The 15,897-nt window shown below is 49.7% G+C and overlaps 1 non-coding gene across 1 annotated transcript; it reads right to left on the bottom strand.

Moving 5' to 3' along the window:
• Positions 1 to 396: 396 nt before the first annotated feature.
• Positions 397 to 503, bottom strand: LOC120693739. Its single transcript, XR_005683192.1, has one exon. It is a non-coding gene; the product is annotated as a small nucleolar RNA R71 (small nucleolar RNA).
• Between the last annotated feature and the right edge of the window lie 15,394 nt (positions 504 to 15,897).

Below are 15,897 nucleotides of genomic sequence, written 5' to 3'. Positions count from 1 at the left end.
CCCATTTCGGAAGCACCACTCGTTCTTGAGGCTATGGCTGAAAAGACTCTCCGCGAGTTCTCCGTCCCCTCCACCGACAATGTGGCCGCTGGCCCCAACATCAATGTCGGGGACGTGAACTTCGAGCTCAAATCAAGCCTCATCAACATGGTGCAGGCTAGCCCATTCTGTGGCAAGCCGAATGAGGACGCAATTGCACATTTGCAGAATTTTCTGGAGCTCTGCGAAACCGTTGTCATACAGGGTGTCGCTGCCGATGTTATCAAGCTTCGTCTGTTTCCCTTCTCCCTGGTGGGGAAGGCGAAACAGTGGTTTTACAAAGAAAAGGACATCAACAGCTGGGCCAAATGCTCCAAGGCTTTCCTCGCAAAATTCTTCCCGCTGGGCAAAACAAATACCCTACGCGGGAGAATTTCAAGTTTCCTGCAGACAGGGATGGAATCCATCCCAGAAGCTTGGGAGAGGCTGCAGGAATACATCCTGGCCTGTCCTCATCATGGCATGGACGATCGTCCTGCAAAGCTTCTACAACGGGCTCACAACAACATCTCGAGCCAATATTGATGCCGCTGCTGGAGGAGCCTTCCTCGACCTGACCATAGCCAAATCCAAAGCATTGGTCAAGAAGATGGTCTCCAATCAGGGGTGGAGCGATGAACGACTCCAACCCCGCACCAAGGGCACCCATACCGTCAAGGAAACGGATATGATTGTTGCCAAACTGGACCTCCTACTGAAGCATCTCAGCGAAAGGGCCGAATTCAAGAAGCATAGAGAAAACTATGCTCGTGCCATGGAATCGCACTTCACGTGAGAAGTCTGTGGTAATGAAGGACACTCGGGGAACGACTGCCCCGAAACCCATGAAGACTGTGCCTACCTCAACAACAACAACAACAACAACAACAATGGGTACCGTCCACCATAAGGAGGCCAGGGGTGGAACTAGCCACATCCACCTTTTCAGGGAGGTAATAACTACAATCCTTCTTATAATTCAAACTTTAATTCAAACCAACCTCCCTTGAGAGAACTTGTTCTTGGCCAAGTTAAAATCAACGAAAATATAAATAAAAAGCTTTTGGCCAACGACAAATCCATGGAAAGTTTAAATGTCAAGCTTGAAACTTTGTCTTCAACTCTTAAAAAACTAGTTAAGTTTCAACAAAATGATCGAAACCCAGCTTGCACAAATTGCTGCTTCGTAACCTGCTGTTGTGAGCGGGAAGATCCCGGGGCAACCCGAGTCTCCCATGGAAAATGTCAGCATGGTGTCTACCGGATGGGATAACTCATCCCGGAGGCCACCACGCAATAACCATGCAGGTAGGTACTATCCCCCAAGGAACGATGTTTGGGATGTCATGGTAGCAGCGGTACAAAAGGATCCAGGGGTCCCCATGATCAGCTGCTCAATCTACATCAAATACTTCGAGCGATGCCTATGCGATCTAGGGGCAAGCGTGAATATAATGCCCAAGGTAACATATGAAGCACTTGAATATCCTGTTCTTTCCCCCAACAACTATGCTCGTACAGCTTGCAGATTCAACCATTCGGTATCCCGAAGGGATAGCCGAACACGTTTTCGTACGAGTACGAGACTCCTTCGTCCTTGCCGACTTTGTGGTAATGGATATGGAGGGCGACCTCGGAGTCGACCTCGTACTTGGGCGACCTTTTCTAAGGTCTGGCAAGGCAAGGATCGATGTCGAAAAGGGAGAAATCCATTTTCGTGTCGGAAAGGAGGACATGTTTTTCAGGTTCAAGAAGAAGGAAGAGCAGCGCTTCATGATTCAACAAGACAGTGAAGGGCAAGCACTCTGGGGTGCACCAGAACCCCAGCCAGAACAACGACCCTCCGCACCTAAAAGAAAGAAGGAAAAGAAGGTGTGGCGGAAGGTCGAGAGTTCGGCCTCGTCCAGTTCTCCAGGACGAGCTGATGAATGGTAAGAACGATGGAGAAAAGTCGTGCACGTCGGACTTTAAACGACGCGCCCTTACCAAAGGTATATTGGTATTTATCTCATATTTGTTTTCCGCTTTTCAACATTTTCTTTGCACCTTATTTGTTTTTCTCCACTGCATGTTTGAAATTTTCAAAATTGTTTTCTGCATGCTGGAATTTTTTCTAGCACTTTTCCCTTTTTACAAAAAAATACCAAAAATATTTTTTGAGTTTTTAATCCTTTGGGAAAAATAATTTGGACATCTTTTCGAGCAAACTTTTGGCCGTGCACCATATTTCCAAAGTTCATAACCGTTGAGGAAGCATCAGGCCGAAGGGGGGCACTAGGGGGCCCACTGTAACACCCGGTTTATAAAAGAACATAAACCGAGCAATCATATACGTGTCAGGATCAAGTCACACGTATATACAACAGAATGAACAGTATATCACAGCACATATCACGTAAAAAGATATAATAAAGCGAATACAATAAAGCGAATACGAATGTTATTTATTACAATAATGACAAAAATGTCTGATACAGCGGAAGCGAAGTACAAATACGATAAAAGCTCTCCGAAGCTGAGCAGGGCGCCACAGGGACGTCGACTGGGAGACGAAAGCCTAGAAGTCCTCGTAGTCCTGGTAGTGCTGAGCGAACTCCCTCGCATCGGCAGGAACTGAGCAGCAGTAGCGTATCCAAGAGGAAAAAGTAGAGAAGAGGCAAGAGTGAGTACACAACTTGTACTCAACAAGTATAACACAAACTATGAGGCTCTAAGGTTGGCTGACTCAACTTGTACTCGTAATTTTATTTAAAGCTATTTACTATGAGTTGATGAATTACCATTAACCCAGTTACATAGTAATTAATCAGAATTAAACATGTTACTACTGAGAACCAAACCGAAACCACCAAGGTAACCCCGAGAGGCACCTCCCTCGTCGGAAGGAGATAACCCCACAAATCAAAAGGAGGGTCTGGGCCGCTCATGACCATGAGCATGGCTAGTATACCAGTTTTACACTCTGCAGAGGTTGCACATCTTTACCCACAAGTCGTGAGCTATGCTAGTTGTTCATCACACTTCCTTAGGTGAGATGACTAGCAAACTCACTACGAGGCCTTTACAAAGAATCTCGTTGGTAAGGCGTAACCGCGAGAGTTAGGTCAGCGACGATGGGGCCCACCTCATGGGGGTACAAGCACCGGAGCGCAATCCTAGCACAGACCAAGCCGGAGGAGCAGGGACCATTGAAGCTTACTACTCTTGCCCCGCAGGTAAGTTACTCCAAACCAAAAAAACCTAATTAGTAAGCCAAGTCTATCCCATTCTAGCCTTGTGGTAGCGCTGTTGTCCCAGGTTATCGCTCTATGAACCGGTCCTTATGGAGAGTGGCCAACCAGGCAGTAAGCACCGTGCTGGCCCCCTAAACCATGTTTCTACAAAAACCATCTTTTAACGAGACGTGAGCCACTCATCACAACACAGAGGGCCACTCTCAGAATTAAGTTCAAGTAAACCATTAATCAAATTAATTAAAAGGACCAGAGTGTCTTATAGCGCAGCAACCTAGCACAACTAACCAAAATGCAAACCAAAGGTATATATAAAGGATATAAAGTGGTTAGGATAGTCCTTGTAGGCATACAATATTAAATGCAGTATGAAATTGTATTTAAAGTGATAGGTGGTGTTCATGTTATACTTTCCTTCCTCGTACTGCTCCTGCTGCTGCTCAAACTGGTCAGAAGACGGCTGCTCCGGGTACTGATACTGGGGCTCCTCCGGTAGCTCAACGTCTACTCACGAACACATGGCCAAAAACAAGGCACAACATAAACATACAAGCAAACACTAACAAAAACTAGGAAACAATACATCAATACACAAAAACAGCACACTAAACTAGTCTAAAACAATTCTACGCGTTACAACGATCGCGTGGACATAAAGAACGCCTAAAACGGAGCTAAAACACAAAATCTAGGCATAAAACAAGTTCTAGGGGCTTATCTGTGAGAAAAACAAAGGTTCCAGGGGCTTCTGCGCAAAAACCAGCGATTTATGTGCAAAAACTGAAAAGTTTTAGGGTCTGACGTGCAAAAAGGCCCTGTCAGGACGGCGGGTTCTATTTTAAAGAAACTCAGGGTGTTAAGTGCTAAAAATAGGACCTAAATCTAATTTCTTTTGAACTGGCCAGGAGCTCGGGTTGAATATAGAAAAGCTGAGGGGCTCTTTAACAATTGTGCCAGGCCGAAGGGGTACGCGTGATCCTCAGCCGTCGGATATGGATCTGGCGGCTCGGATCTAACCGTTACGGCATTCTAATCTTGGGCGTCCAACGTAGATCGGGCGGCTCTGGATGGATGGGGCGCGGGCGGCAGCGCGGGGCAACGCCGGCGACGTTTCCCGCGGCAGCGCTCGACAAGACTCGCCGGAGTTCGGCGATTTCAAGGCTCCAGGGGTCGGTTCGAGGTGGGGTTTGGCCTGGGAGAGAGTTCGTGGCACGCTTAATCCACCGGAGTGGTTTGCGCAGGGCTGCAGAGGCTGGAGCAGCGAGCTCGGCAGCGGAGGCGGGTTTTGCGCGGCGGGGCTTCGCCGGCGCGTGCGTTCAGGCCGTGTTTGTGCCAAACCGCGGGTGCAAAAGAGAAAGCAGGTCGGTGTGGTGCTCACCTAGGCTCGAATCGAGCTGTGAAGGCGTGCAGAGTCGACGGCGTTGAGGTTCTGCGGTGGCGGCCGGTCGGAGTCGAGGAAGGAGCTCGCGGTCCGGGCGGCACTGGACTCCTCCGGGCTCCGGGGTGGCACGAATTGCAACCCGGCGGTGCTGCGAAGCCGAGCAAGGGGTCAGGGAGGGCCGAGGACCACTGGTGGCAAGGAATTGTCACGGCGGGCGGGAGCTCACCTCCGGTGGTGCCGATGTGATTCCGGCAGTGTAGCGACCTCGGGCCGACGCAGAGGATTCGGATAGTTTCGTGGGTCTACAGCAGAGCAAATGCGGGGGTTGTGGGCGCTCGGGTTGCGGCGGGGCAGCGTGGCCGCTGCGGCGCAGAGGAGCGGCGGCACGGCGGGGCGACCCTGTTGCGGCGGCTAGGGTTCGGGCAGCGATGTAGAGGCGAGGATAGGGTCTAGGGCTGCGGTGCGGGTGATTAAAAGGCAGGGCAAGGCGGGGATTGCGGCGGGGCGCAGCGGGATAAGGATCCCGGCGAACTCGCCGATGATAGCGGGCGTCCGTTGCGCGGAGGGGGAAGAGAAGGTGCTGACTGGCGGGGCCACGGCATCAGCGGGAGAGCGGTGCGGCGAGCGGGGCGTGCGGGGCAGGCCGGGGCATGACGCGCGGGCGAGCCGTGCGTGGCGTGCGGGCCGAATGGGAGGCGGGGAGAAGAGCTGGGCCCAGGAGGGAGGGAGCGCGGGGTGCTGGGCCGCGCGGGCTGAACGGGGGAGGAGGGCGCGCGCGTGGGCCGCGCTGGTTCCTGAGCTGGGCCAGAGTGGGATGAGGGTTTGGGCCGGATGGAGAGGGAGACCGCGGGCTGGGCTTCAAGGGGTTGGGTTTGGAACCAAGCTGGGCTGGGTTCTCTCTTTTATATCTCCTTTTCACTTCTCTATTCTATTTCTAATTCAAACCACTCAAATTGAATTCAAATTCCAATTTGAATTCAAACCTAGCACTCAAAAAGAACAATGCACCAGTATGAATGCAACAACAAATTCTTAAACTTAGACAAATTTTAATTACTTGTGAAACAAAATTAGATTAAATGCAAGGCTAAACATAATAAACCTTAGAAAATTAAGTAAAGCCAATTAAATTTATTAATAAATGCTGAAATTTAAATTAGGGTGTTACAGACCCTACCCCCTTAAAGAAATCTCGTCCCCAAGATTTAGTTGGGCTGGCTAGCAAAGAGATCTGGATAAGTCTTCTTTAGCTCATCTTCTCGCTCCCATGTAGCCTCAGCTTCACTGTGATGACTCCACTGAACTCTGCACATCTTGATGCGCTTGTTCCGAGTAACCCTTTCTGATGTCTCCAGAATCTTCACCGGATGCTCAGTATAAGTCAGATCTTCCTGCACATCTACTCCATCCAGTGGTGCCTGCTCCTCGGGTACTCACAGACACCTCTTCAGCTGAGATATATGGAAGACATCGTGAACTCCTGAGAGGCTGGTGGGCAACTCCAGGCGATAAGCAACTTCGTCTTTCCTCTCTAGCACCTTGAATGGACCAACATACCGCGGTGCTAACTTCCCCTTGACATTAAACCTGCGGATTCCTCTCATCGGAGACACCTTCAGGTATACATGATCACCAACACTGAAAGTCAGGTCTCTCCGTTTGCCATCTGCATAGCTCTTTTGCTTGCTCTGTGCAATCCTCAGATTTTCTCGGACAGCCTGAACCATCTGCTCTGCATCTTCTATGATCTCAGGGCCAAAGAGCTACTTTTCACCAATCTGATCCCAATAGAGAGGAGTCCTGCACTTTCTGCCATACAATGCCTCGAAGGGGGACTTCTTCAGACTGGCCTGATAGCTGTTGTTATATGAGAACTCAGCATAAGACAGGAACTTATCCCAACTAGTACCATACTGAATGGCACAAGCTCTCAGCATATCCTCCAACACTTGGTTGGTTCTCTCTGTCTGCCCATCTGTCTGAGGGTGATAAGCCGTACTGAAACGCAGCTTCGTATCCAGCGAATCATGGAGCTCCTCCCAGAACCGTGAAGTGAACTGAGATCCTCTGTCAAATATAATCTTCTTGGGCACACCATGCAAGCAGACAATCCGAGAGATGTACAACTTTGCAAGTCTAGCACCGGAGTAAGTAGTGTTCACTGGAATGAAGTGAGCAACTTTCATCAGACGATCCACTACTACCCATATGGAGTTGTACCTTTTCTGAGTACGAGGCAATCCAACAATGAAGTCCATAGTGATTTCCTCCCATTTCCACTTTGGAATCTTCAAAGGCTGTAACAGACCTGCTGGCCTCTGATGCTCAGCCTTGACACGCTGACAGGTGTCACAAATAGCCACGTACTCTGCCACTGAACGCTTCATCCCATACCACCAGAAACGTTCCTTCAGATCATAGTACATCTTCGTGCTGCCCGGATGAATAGAGTAAGCTGTATCATGGGCCTCACTCAGAATCAACTTCCGGAGATCATGCACATCAGGCACGCAGATCCAGTTCTTGTACCACAAGGTACCCTAATCATCCTCTCTGAAATGAGGAGCCTTGCCCTTCTTGAGCAATTCACGAATCTCCTGCAGCTTCTCATCTTCTTTCTGATGCTGCCGGATCTCTGCCTCTAGAGTCGGTACTGCCTCAAATGTCGCACTCGAAGTATGATGCAAGAAGCCCAGACTCAACTGCTCAAACTCCTCGCATAACTCTGGAGGCATCTGGAAAGCCATGGCCATGTTGACATAGCTTCTCCTGCTCAAAGCATCTGCTACAACATTGGACTTGCCCGGATGATAGTGAATCTCCAGGTCATAGTCCTTGACCAACTCCAACCATCTTCTCTGCCGCATGTTCAGCTCATTCTGCGTGAAAATGTACTTGAGGCTCTTGTGATCAGTGTAGATATCACACTGCTGCCCATACAAGTAATGCCTCCAAATCTTCAGAGCATGCACGACTGCGGCTAACTCAAGATCGTGAGTGGGATAGTTCAGCTCATGCCAACGTAACTGCCGTGAAGCATAAGCAATCACTCTGCCCTCCTGCATCAGAACACAACCAAGACCATCCTTCGAAGCATCACAATACACCGTGAACCTCTTGCTCAGGTCTGGCAGAGTAAGGACTGGCGCCGTAGTCAACCTCTTCTTCAGCTCATCAAAGGCCATCTGATGCTCGTCAGTCCATATGAATGCCACATTCTTCTCTAGCAAGGAAGTCAAAGGCTTCGCGATCTTGGAGAAATTCTCAATGAACCTTAGATAATATCCTGCTAAGCCCAAGAATGATCGGACTTCCTTCACTGTCTGCGGTGTCTCCCACTCGAGCACATCCTTCACCTTGCTCGGATCAACAGCAATGCCTCCCTGAGAGATAACATGACTGAGGAATGGAACCTCGTCAATCCAGAACTCGCACTTGCTGAACTTAGCATACAGCTGATGCTCTCTCAATCTCTGCAACATGAGCCTCAGATGCTCTTCATGCTCTTCCTCTGTCTTGGAGAAGATCAGAATATCATCAATGAAGATCACCACGAAGACATCCAGATAATCCATGAAAACCATGTTCATCAAGTGCATGAAGAAGGCCGGGGCATTAGTCAAGCCGAAGGACATGACCGTGTACTCATATAGCCCATACTTGCAAGTGAATGCCGTCTTCGGAATATCCCCAGGACGGATCCTCCGCTGAAAATAACCCGAACGCAAATCAATCTTCGAGAATATACGAGCACCTCGAAGCAGATCGAAGAGATCCTCAATACGGGGCAGTGGATGCTTGTTCTTGATAGTGACTGCATTCAGCTCCCGATAATCCATACACATCCTCTTCGAGCCATCCTTCTTATCTACCAGCAATAATGGAAAAGCCCAAGGAGAGAAGCTGCGACGGATATAGCCCTTGGCTAGCAACTCATCAATAGTTTTCTTGACTTCTTCATGCTCTATAGGTGCCATACGGTAGGGCCGCTTTGCAATAGGAGCTGTGCCAGGCAAGAGATCAATACAAAACTCAATGGCGCGTTCAGGCGGCATACATGGCAGATCATCCGGAAAGACATCCGGGAATTCAGACACCACGCGAATACCGTCCGTGGGTCTAGCCTTCATCTGATGAAGAAATCCCGAAGGCTCCACTGCACTGATAACAACCTCTTGGCCACTAGAAGCTGATAGCAAGACTGTCCTCTGAGCACAATCTATCCGGACTCCCCACTTGGCCAGAGTCTCCATTCTCAGAATGACATCAATGCCCTTTGTGTCTAGCACCATCAGATCAGTACAGAACTCTACTCCCCTCAAGGAAACACTGACTCTCGGGCAGTAAGTGTGAGACCTCAACTGTCCTCCCGGTGAAGATACTAACAGGCACCTCTTTAATGTGCTAGTATGAATACCATAATGCTCGACAAAAGACTGAGTAATGAAGGAATGCGTAGCACCAGTATCGAAAAGCACTGTAGCTGGATATGAATTAACCGTGAACGTACCAATAACCACGTTGGGAGCCTCGGCCGCTGACTTGGCCGTCACGTGGTTCACCCTGCCCTGTGCTGGCGCCCTGGGCTGAGCTGGGCGCCCCTGCTGTCCCGCCTGCACCTTCCGGGGGCAAGCATTGGCGTAGTGCCCCGGCTAGCCGCAGTGAAAACAGACGCGTGGAAGTGTCGAAGCCTGCTGTCCGGTAGGAGCTGCCGGACGTGGAGCCTGCGATGCTGGTGGAGCGGCACGAGCCGGAGGTGCCGGTAACCTCTGGCCCTGCCCCGCCTGCTGCTGCTGTCGAGGTGGGTACTGCTGCGGTGGCCTCTGCTGGTACTACTGAGGAGGCCGGTACTGCGGCTGCTGGTACTGCTGGGGCTGCTAGAGGCGAGGATGAGTGTTGCTGCCGGAAGCAACGAGGACAATCTTCCTCTTCTTGTCCTCCATCTCCAAGTGCTTGCGCTCAGTGTTGAGCGCGCTGTCAACCAGATGGTTGAAGTCGTCGAAGCGGAGGTTGAGCAGCGCGTACTGGAGGTAGTCCTCAAGACCCTCCATGAAGTGCTCCTGCTTCTTGCGGTCATCCGCAGCATCGGCAGGGGCGTAGCGAGCAAGCTGCAGAAAATGATCACGATACTCCGTGACTGTCATAGTCCCCTGAAGTGAAAAAGACAGATAGATATCGAAATATTAATTCATGATTCAGAAAGATAGAACAAGGAGGTATTACCTCAAAAGGAAATGCTGAATGATTATATCTGAGATTACCTGCTTCAGTGCAAGGAACTCCTTCTGCTTCATCTTCATAACGCCCGCGGGGACGTTGTGGCTGCGGAACCGCTCCCGGAACTGGAGCCAGGTGAGAGCCTCCTAGTCCTGAACTGGGTGGGACTCCCACCAGTCCAAAGCTGCACCTCGCAGCTATCCTGCTGCGTACAAGACTCGCTCACGATCATCGCACTGGGCGATGTCCAGCTGATGCTCCACTGCACGGAGCCAGTCGTCAGCCTGAAGAGGGTCCGATGTGTGAGAGAATGTCGGCGGGTGACCCCTCAGGAACTCAGCACGCCTGTCGCGAGGCTGCGGCGGTGGAGGAGGCGGGGTGTAACACCCTAATTTAAATTTCAGTAAATAGTAATAAATTTAATTGGCTTTAATTAAATTTCTAAGGTTTATTGTGTTTAGACTTTCGTTTAATCTAATTTTGATCCTCAAGTAATTAAAATTTATCATAGGGTTAAAATGTTTGTGCATTCATGCTGGTGCATAGCTTTATTTGATTGAGTGTGGTTAGAATTCAAATTCAAATTTGAATTCAAATAGATTTAGTTGATGGATGCAAGAAATAGAAGGAAATGAAACCCAACCCCAACCAGCCCAAACCCCAGAAGCAACCCAGCCCAGCTTTTCCTCTCCCTCTCCTTGCCTTCAGCCCAGCAGCCCAACCCGCAAACCTTCTTCCTAGCCCAAACCGTCAGCCCAGGCAAGCTCCACGCGTCCGGCCCACGTCCCGTTTTCCCGCAGCGAACCCAGCCCTAGCGCCTTGGCCCAGCACCTTGGCCTCCTTCCCTGGCCTGCTCCAGCTCACCCCGCAAGCCCAGCAACTCGCGCGCCCCGGCCTAACCTGCTTCGGCCCGCACGCCGATCAGTCCCGCCCCGTGCTCCACGCGACGACGCACCTCGGGTCCACCCGCCAGCGAGTCGAAATGCCCGCGCGGACGCGACACCACCCCTGCTCGCTTGGCCCCACCGATCAGCGAGCCACCCCGCGTCCCGCTGCGAGCGCCAGCGCCAACGCCCTTTCACCTGGACCCGCACAACAGTGCGCTCGCACGCGCCCCGCGTCACCCGCGTCCCTCTCCTCTCGCTGCCAGCCCAGGCCCGCTGGTCAGCTCCTCCTTCCTCCTCTGCAGTGCCCGCAACCGTCACGCTGAAATCTCAAGTGATCCCTTTCCTCGCCCCGTACCCGCAATCACTGGCCTTCCTACTTTTAAACCTCCACCGCGACCCCTGCGCCCATTCCTATTCCACCGCAGCCACCTCGTACCCTAGCCGCCGCCGCCCTCCTAGCTCCGCCGCGCAAAGGATCTGCGCCGCTGTGATTCCGCGGCTCCACCGCGCCCCCGCCACCTAGAGACGCCGTAGGGACTCTGCCTTGGGGCCAGGGTCGACACCGGCCACCTTCCCGGCCCTCTGTTCCACGCTAGCGCGGGAATTCCACCCCGCCCGCGAGCAGCTCCGAACGCCGCCGCTCGAGTTCGCCGCCGACATCCCTCCGCTGCAACCCCGGCTAGCCCGAGCCCTTGGTAAGCATCGCTCACCCTCCCTGTCGCTGTTGCACTGGATTGGACGGGCCGTAGCACCCTGGAACCTTTAGAACCTCGCACGCCGGCGGGCGCCGCCGCACAGCCCCGCCACCTTCCCTGCACACGCCACCCCGATCATCCCCGAACCCGGCTCAACCCTCTGGTGGATTACGTGTGATGCGTAGTACCCTCTAGACACAAACACGAGTCGATTTAGCCCTCTGAGCACCGGAAACACGAACTCCGGCGAGCCCCGTGTCACGCCGCCGCGGGGCAGAGGGCTCCGGCGAAGTTCCGCCGCCACCCGTGAGCCATCAAGTCCTGGCCACCCGATCCGCAGTCTACGGTCGAGATTAGATCGGCGTACCACTGTGCCCAGAACCGCCAGATCCAGATCCGACGGCCCTCATCCAAACATACTGGTTCGGCCTGGCTCTTTTTCTAAAGAGACCCTCGGCTTTTCCCTATTTAAACCGCCGTCCCAGCCTGTTCAAAAGTATTTACAAACCGGTCCTGTTTTATTCACATAGACCCCTAAGCTCTCTAGAATTTGAACCCGCCGTCCAGCCCTTGTTCTTTTACGAGTTAGACCCCAGAGTTATAGATTAATTACGTTTTTGTCCTCGGTTTTTGCAGAAAACCCCCTGGAACTTAGTTTTTCTCGCAGATAAGCCCCTAGATCTTGTTTTTGCTCTAGTTTATGCGTTTTAGCTCCGTTTTAGGCGTTCTTTATGTCCATGCCATCGTTGTAACGCGTAGAATAGCGTTAGAATAGTTTAGTGTGTTGTTTTTATGTATTGATGTACTGTTTCCTAGTTTTTGTTAGTGTTTGCTTGTATGTTTATGTTGTGCATTGTTTTTGGCCATGTGTTCGTGAGTAGACGTTGAGCTACCGGAGGAGCCCCAGTACTGGTACCCGGAGCAGCCGTCCTCCGACCAGTTTGAACAGCAGCAGGAGCAGTACGAGGAAGGCAAGTATAACATGAACAACCTATCACTTTTAAATACAATTTCATACTGCATTTTAATACTGTATGCCTATAAGGACTTTCCTAGCCACTTTATATCCTTTATATATATCCCTTGGGTTGCATTTTGGTTAGTTGTGCTAGGTGCCGCGCTATAACACATGATGGTCCTTTTTAATTAATTTGATTAATGGTATATGCAACTTAATTCTGAGAGTGGCCCTCTGTGTGGCTTGAGTGGCTCACTTCTCATTAAAATTGGTTTTGTTAGAAACATGGTTTAGGGGGCCGGCACGGTGCTTACTGCCTGGTTGGTCACTCTCCATAAGGACCGGTTCATAGAGCGACAACCTGGGACAACAGCGCTACCACAAGACTGGAATGGGACGGTCTTGGCTTACTAATTAGGTCATTTTGGTTCGGGAGTAACTTACCGACGGGGCATGGGGGGTGGTGAGCTTCAATGGTGGCCAGGCTACGAGGCTTGGTGTGCGTACACCTCAAGGTGGTTACCATCATTGCAGAGCCTGATTCATTAGCGGTTACACCTTACCAACGTGTCCTTTGTAACGGCCTCGTAGTGAGTCGCTAGTCATCTCACCTAAGGAAGTGTGATGAACAACTAGCGTAGCTCACGACTTGTGGGTAAAGATGTGCAACCTCTGCAGAGTGTAAAACTGGTATACTAGCCGTGCTCACGGTCATGAGCGGCCCAGATCCTCCTTTTGATTAGTGGGGTTATCTCCTTCCGACGAGGGAGGTGCCTCTCGGGGTTACCTTGGTGGTTTCGGTTTGGTTCTCAGTAGTAACATGATTAATTTTGATTAATTACTATGTAATTGGGTTTATGTTAATTCATCAACTTGTAGTAATTAGCTTTAATAAAATTTTGCCAAGACTTAAAAGCTAATGCAGTCAGTCAGCCAACCCTAGAGCCTCATAGTTTGTATTATACTTGTTGAGTACAAGTTGTGTACTCACCCTTGCCTCTTCTCTACTTTTTCCTCTTGGATACTCTACTGCTGCTCAGTTCCTGCTGACGCGAGGGAGTTCGCTCAGCGCTACCAGGACTACGAGGACTTCTAGGCATTCGTCTCCCAGTCGACGTCCCTGTGGCGCCCTGCTCAGCTTCGGAGAGTTTTATCGTATTTGTACTTCGCTTCCGCTGTATCAGACATTTTTGTCATTAATGTAATAAATACCATTCGTATTTGCTTTATTATATCTTTTTACGTGATATGTGTTATGATATACTGTTCATTCTGTTGTATATACATGTGACTTGTTCCTGGCACGTATATGATTGCTCGGTTTATGTCCTTTTATAAACCGGGTGTTACAGAGTGGTATCAGAGCTATATCGACTGTAAGACGAAGCCTAGATAGAACAGGTCGAGTTTTAGGACTTCTTCTCCCCAATCCTTGTTTGCTGAAACTATTTTACTATTATACCCCTTGAATTCTATGCCTTTTACTCGTCTTGCCTTGATTTCTCTCTCCAAAGAATAGTTTTCGTAGACTTTGGCCTGAATCAGTCATCTGACCACCATGAGTATGAGATAGGTGACCCTTTTATAATAATACGATAGCACATTCTGCGACGCGTTGTGTTAGTCGAGGTGTGTGTTAAACTCGGCTAAGTCGTGAAAATTGTCTGCTTGTTATTATGCTACATGTTTGATTTGGATTTTTGGTTGATTGCATGGTTTAGTAGCTAAATTTGTTTAAAGAAAATCAATTTTAAGTTAGAGTTAATTAATTAATAAAATGAGTTAAATCGTTGGGGGTAAAACCATCCACTCTATCCTCTCTACCTTATCATGCCTTGGGCCTCTGTCTTGCTTGTTGAGAAGAAGGATAGTGCGAAGAGGATGTGATATTCAGGGATTCACCGACGAGGACGTCGGTTTCTGTAAGGGGGTAGGGATGTGACACCCCGGCCTACAGATAGTACTGGAGAATTTGAGAATCTCTCAGATGAGACAGAAGAGTCATGCTATAGTTCTTTTTTCCCGGATTTATGTAACACCTATCTGGAGTTTTTCTCTCTTCCTTGACCTTACCAATCTGTGTTTCCTTTTATCCCAGCTCAGATGTCAGTTGAACAAAAAGACCTTTGAGACAGTGCAATGGGTGATGGTGAGAGAACTTGCCCGTGTTGCCAATTCTATGGCGTTCCTTGCCCGTCAAGTTCGTGCAACTGAAGATGAAGCCACAACTAGGAGGAACCAGAGGTTGTTCTCCAGTACAAAGAGGAAGAGGTCTCATCAGGAGCAGCTAGCAGAGGATTCCCTTTTCCTCGACAGTCCATCGGTCGAAGAACTACAGACCATCCAGAAGAGAAAGAATCCTAAGTGCTCTAGAGATACACAGGTCGAGAATCAAGCTCTCCATGATTATGTGGATGGGTTGACTATCACTATGAATGTGATTCAGCCACGTGGTCGCAAGGAGTCCAAAGAGCAAGCAGCAGAAATGATGCAAGATGTGATGCTAAGTTCACATGGAGGTCAACCAAGTAGCGCCATTCACCACCACCGCATGTGCTACCAATGCGGGCAAAAAGGTCATTATGCCCAAAGTTGTCCACAGAAACACCTTTCACCGGCTCCACGGCAGGCAGAACAGCAGGGGCGCCCAGCCCAACCCAAAGCACCACGACAGGGGAAGGTGAACCATGTGACGGCCGAGTCAGCGGCCGAGTCTACGAACGTGGTTATTGGTACGTCCATGGTCACCTCATATCCAGCTACGGTGCTGTTTGATACTGGTGCCACGCATTCCTTTATTCCACAGTCTTTTGTCGAGCACCATGGTATTCGTACTAACACATTAAAGAAGTGCATGTTAGTATCTTCACCTGGAGGACAATTGAGGTCTCATATCTCCTACCCCAGAGTCGTTGTTTCCATAGGGAGAGTAAAGTTCAGTACAAATCTGATGGTGATAGACACCAAGGGTATTGATGTGATTCTGGGAATTGATACTCTTGCCAAGTGGAGAGTCAGAATTGATTGTGCTCAGCGGTCAGTTCACTTGTTAGCATCTAATGGCCAAGAGGTGACAGTCGGTGCTACAGAGTCTTCTGGTTTTCTTCATCAGATGGAGGCTAGACCCACGGATGGTATTCGCGTGGTGACTGAATTCCCGGACGTCTTTCCGGAAGACTTGCCAGAAGAAGGAAGAGGAGTTGATGAAGACATATCCTAATCTCTTTGCTAGCCAGCCCAGAATCTCGGGACGAGATTCCTGTAAGGGGGTAGGATTTGCAACACCCTAATTTAAATTTCAGTAATTAATAATAAATTTAATTGGCTTTAATTAAATTTCTAAGGTTTATTGTGTTTAGACTTTCGTTTAATCTAATTTTGATCCTCAAGTAATTAAAATTTATCATAGGGTTAAAATGTTTGTGCATTCATGCTGGTGCATAGCTTTATTTGATTGAGTGTGGTTTGAATTCAAATTCAAATTTGAATTCAAATAGATTTAGTTGAT

The sequence above is a fragment of the Panicum virgatum genome, chromosome 9N (assembly GCF_016808335.1).
Source record: "Panicum virgatum strain AP13 chromosome 9N, P.virgatum_v5, whole genome shotgun sequence".
Taxonomy (NCBI): domain Eukaryota; kingdom Viridiplantae; phylum Streptophyta; class Magnoliopsida; order Poales; family Poaceae; genus Panicum; species Panicum virgatum.
This window is presented reverse-complemented; position numbering and strand designations above follow the sequence as displayed.